This window comes from Gallinula chloropus (assembly GCF_964237585.1).
Source record: "Gallinula chloropus genome assembly, contig: HAP1_SCAFFOLD_37, whole genome shotgun sequence".
NCBI classification, from domain to species: domain Eukaryota; kingdom Metazoa; phylum Chordata; class Aves; order Gruiformes; family Rallidae; genus Gallinula; species Gallinula chloropus.
In genome coordinates this window covers 123,447-129,384 of record NW_028168691.1, presented here as the reverse complement: position 1 = coordinate 129,384, position 5,938 = coordinate 123,447, and positions in this window count along the sequence as shown.

Sequence of the window (5,938 nt, the reverse complement as noted above, 5' to 3'; positions counted from 1 at the left end):
AGAAAGACGACAACGACGGAGAAAGACGACAACGACGGAGAAAGACGACAACGAAGCAGACAACGACGGAGAAAGATGACAACGAAGCAGACAACGACGGAGAAAGACGACAACGACGGAGAAAGACGACAACGAAGCAGACAACAACGGAGAACGACGACAACGACGGAGAAAGACGACAACGACGGAGAAAGACGACAACGAAGCAGACAACGACGGAGAAAGACGACAAAAAAGCAGACAACTATGGAGAAAGACGACAACGACGGAGAAAGACGACAAAGAAGCAGACAACGATGGAGAAAGACGACAACGATGGAGAAAGACGACAACGAAGCAGACAACGACGGAAAAATACGACAACGACGGAGAAAGACGACAACGACGGAGAAAGACGACAACGAAGCAGACAACGACGGAGAAAGACGACAACGACGGAGAAAGACGACAACGAAGCAGACAACGACGGAGAAAGACGACAACGACGGAGAAAGACGACAACGACGGAGAAAGACGACAACGAAGCAGACAACGACGGAGAAAGACGACAACGACGGAGAATAACGACAACGACGGAGAAAGACGACAACGAAGCAGACAATGACGGAGAAAGACGACAACGACGGAGAAAGACGACAACGAAGCAGACAACTACGGAGATAGACGACAACGAAGCAGACAACGACGGAGAAAGACGACAAGGAAGCAGACAACGACGGAGAAAGACGACGACAGAGAAAGACTACAACGACGGAGAAAGACGACAACGAAGCAGACAATGACGGAGAAAGACGACAACGACGGAGAAAGACGACAACGAAGCAGACAACGACAGAGAAAGACGACAACGACGGAGAAAGACGATAACGACGGAGAAAGACGACAACGAAGCAGACAACGACGGAGAAAGACGACAACGACGGAGAAAGACGACAACGACGTAGAAAGACGACAACGAAGCAGACAACGACGGAGAAAGACGACAACGACGGAGAAAGACGACAACGAAGCAGACAATGACGGAGAAAGACGACAACGAAGCAGACAACGACGGAGAAAGACGACAACGACGGAGAAAGACGACAACGAAGCAGACAACGACGGAGAAAGACGACAACGACGGAGAAAGACGACAACGAAGCAGACAACTACGGACATAGACGACAACGAAGCAGACAACGACGGAGAAAGACGACAACGAAGCAGACAACGACGGAGAAAGACGTCGACAGAGAAAGACTACAACGATGGAGAAAGACGACAACGAAGCAGACAACAACGGAGAAATACGACAACGACGTAGAAAGACGATAACGAAGCAGACAACGACGGAGAAAGACGACAACGACGGAGAAAGACGACAACGACGGAGAAAGACGACAGCGAAGCAGACAACGACGGAGAAAGACGACAACGACGGAGAAAGACGACAAGGAAGCAGTCAACGACGGAGAAAGACGACAACGACGGAGAAAGACGACAACGAAGCAGACAACGATGGAGAAAGACGACAACGACGGAGAAAGACGACAACGAAGCAGACAACGACGGAGAAAGACGACAACGTCGGAGAAAGACGACAACGACGGAGAAAGACCATAGCGACGGAGAAAGACGACAACGACGGAGAAAGACGACAACGAAGCAGACAACGACGGAGAAAGACGACAACGACGGAGAAAGACTACAACGACGGAGAAAGACGACAACGAAGCAGACAACGATGGAGAAAGACGACAACGACGGAGAAAGACGACAACGAAGCAGACAATGACGGAGAAAGACGACAACGAAGCAGACAACGACGGAGAAAGACGACAACGACGGAGAAAGACGACAACGAAGCAGACAACGACGGAGAAAGACGACAACGACGGAGAAAGACGACAACGACGGAGAAAGACGACAACGAAGCAGACAACTACGGACATAGACGACAACGAAGCAGACAACGACGGAGAATGACGACAACGAAGCAGACAACGACGGAGAAAGACGTCGACAGAGAAAGACTACAACGATGGAGAAAGACGACAACGAAGCAGACAACAACGGAGAAATACGACAACGACGTAGAAAGACGATAACGAAGCAGACAACGACGGAGAAAGACGACAACGACGGAGAAAGACGACAACGACGGAGAAAGACGACAGCGAAGCAGACAACGACGGAGAAAGACGACAACGACGGAGAAAGACGACAAGGAAGCAGTCAACGACTGAGAAAGACGACAACGACGGAGAAAGACGACAACGAAGCAGACAACGATGGAGAAAGACGACAACGACGGAGAAAGACGACAGCGAAGCAGACAACGACGGAGAAAGACGACAACGTCGGAGAAAGACGACAACGACGGAGAAAGACCATAGCGACGGAGAAAGACGACAACGACGGAGAAAGACGACAACGAAGCAGACAACGACGGAGAAAGACGACAACGACGGAGAAAGACTACAACGACGGAGAAAGACGACAACGAAGCAGACAACGATGGAGAAAGACGACAACGAATAAGACAACGACGGACAAAGACGACAACGAAGCAGACAACGATGGAGAAAGACGTCAATGATGCAGACAACGACGGAGAAAGACGACAACGACGGAGAAAGACGACAACGAAGCAGACAACAACGGAGAACGATGACAACGACGGAGAAAGACGACAACGACGGAGAAAGACGACAACGAAGCAGACAACGACGGAGAAAGACGACAACGAAGCAGACAACGAAGGAGAAAGACGACAAGGAAGAAGACAACGACGGAGAAAGACGACAACAAAGCAGACAACTATGGAGAAAGACGACAACGACGGAGAAAGACGACAACGAAGCAGACAAAGACGGAGAAAGACGACAACGACGGAGAAAGACGACAACGACGGAGAAAGACGTCAACGAAGCAGACAACGACGGAGAAAGACGACAACAACGGAGAAAGACGACAACGAAGCAGACAACGACGGTGAAAGACGACAACGATGGAGAAAGACGACAACGAAGCAGACAATGACGGAGAAAGACGACAACGACGGAGAAAGACGACAACGAAGCAGACAACGACGGAGAAAGACGACAACAACGGAGAAAGACGACAACGAAGCAGACAACTACGGAGATAGACGACAACGAAGCAGACAACGACGGAGAAAGACGAAAACGAAGCAGACAACGACGGAGAAAGACGACGACAGAGAAAGACTACAACGACGGAGAAAGACGACAACGAAGCAGACAACTACGGAGAAAGACGACAACGACAGAGAAAGACGACAACGAAGCAGACAACGATGGAGAAAGACGACAACGACGGAGAAAGATGACAACGAAGCAGACAACGACAACGAAGCAGAGAAAGACGGAGAAAGACGACAACGAAGCAGACAACGATGGAGAAAGACGACAACGACGGAGAAAGACGACAACGAAGCAGACAACGACGGAGAAAGACGACAACGACGGAGAAAGACGACAACGAAGCAGACAACGACGGAGAAAGATGACAACGAAGCAGACAACGACAGAGAATCACGACAACGACGGAGAAAGACGACAACGAAGCAGACAACGACAACGAAGCAGAGAAAGACGGAGAAAGACGATAACGACGGAGAAAGACGACAACGAAGCAGACAACGACGGAGAAAGACGACAACGACGGAGACAGACGACAACGAAGCAGACAACGACAGAGAAAGACGACAACGACGGAGAAAGACGATAATGACGGAGAAATACGGCAACGAAGCAGACAACGACGGAGAAAGACGACAACGAAGCAGACGACGACGGAGATAGACGACAACGAAGCAGACAACGATGGAGAAAGACGACAACGAAGCAGACAACGACGGAGAAACACGACAACGACGGAGAAAGACGACAACGAAGCAGACAATGACGGAGAAAGACGACAACGACGGAGAAAGACGACAACGAAGCAGACGACGGAGATAGACGACAACGAGGAAGACAACGACGGAGAAAGACGACAACGACGGAGAAAGAAGACAACGACAGAGAAAGATGACAACGAAGCAGACAACTACGGAGAAAGACGACAACGAAGTAGAAAGACAACAACGACGTAGAAAGACGACAACGAAGCAGACAACGACGGAGAAAGACGACAACGACGGAGAAAGACGACAAGGAAGCAGACAATGACGGAGAAAGACGACAACGAAGCAGACAACGACGGAGAAAGACGACAACGTCGGAGAAAGACGACAACGACGGAGAAAGACCATAGCGACGGAGAAAGACGACAACGACGGAGAAAGACGACAACGAAGCAGACAACGACGGAGAAAGACGACAACGACGGAGAAAGACTACAACGACGGAGAAAGACGACAACGAAGCAGACAACGATGGAGAAAGACGACAACGAATAAGACAACGACGGACAAAGACGACAACGAAGCAGACAACGATGGAGAAAGACGACAACGACGGAGAAAGACGACAGCGAAGCAGACAACGACGGAGAAAGACGACAACGTCGGAGAAAGACGACAACGACGGAGAAAGACCATAGCGACGGAGAAAGACGACAACGACGGAGAAAGACGACAACGAAGCAGACAACGACGGAGAAAGACGACAACGACGGAGAAAGACTACAACGACGGAGAAAGACGACAACGAAGCAGACAACGATGGAGAAAGACGACAACGAATAAGACAACGACGGACAAAGACGACAACGAAGCAGACAACGATGGAGAAAGACGTCAATGATGCAGACAACGACGGAGAAAGACGACAACGACGGAGAAAGACGACAACGAAGCAGACAACAACGGAGAACGATGACAACGACGGAGAAAGACGACAACGACGGAGAAAGACGACAACGAAGCAGACAACGACGGAGAAAGACGACAACGAAGCAGACAACGAAGGAGAAAGACGACAAGGAAGAAGACAACGACGGAGAAAGACGACAACAAAGCAGACAACTATGGAGAAAGACGACAACGACGGAGAAAGACGACAACGAAGCAGACAAAGACGGAGAAAGACGACAACGACGGAGAAAGACGACAACGACGGAGAAAGACGTCAACGAAGCAGACAACGACGGAGAAAGACGACAACAACGGAGAAAGACGACAACGAAGCAGACAACGACGGTGAAAGACGACAACGATGGAGAAAGACGACAACGAAGCAGACAATGACGGAGAAAGACGACAACGACGGAGAAAGACGACAACGAAGCAGACAACGACGGAGAAAGACGACAACGACGGAGAAAGACGACAACGAAGCAGACAACTACGGAGATAGACGACAACGAAGCAGACAACGACGGAGAAAGACGAAAACGAAGCAGACAACGACGGAGAAAGACGACGACAGAGAAAGACTACAACGACGGAGAAAGACGACAACGAAGCAGACAACTACGGAGAAAGACGACAACGACAGAGAAAGACGACAACGAAGCAGACAACGATGGAGAAAGACGACAACGACGGAGAAAGATGACAACGAAGCAGACAACGACAACGAAGCAGAGAAAGACGGAGAAAGACGACAACGAAGCAGACAACGATGGAGAAAGACGACAACGACGGAGAAAGACGACAACGAAGCAGACAACGACGGAGAAAGACGACAACGACGGAGAAAGACGACAACGAAGCAGACAACGACGGAGAAAGATGACAACGAAGCAGACAACGACAGAGAATCACGACAACGACGGAGAAAGACGACAACGAAGCAGACAACGACAACGAAGCAGAGAAAGACGGAGAAAGACGATAACGACGGAGAAAGACGACAACGAAGCAGACAACGACGGAGAAAGACGACAACGACGGAGACAGACGACAACGAAGCAGACAACGACAGAGAAAGACGACAACGACGGAGAAAGACGATAATGACGGAGAAATACGGCAACGAAGCAGACAACG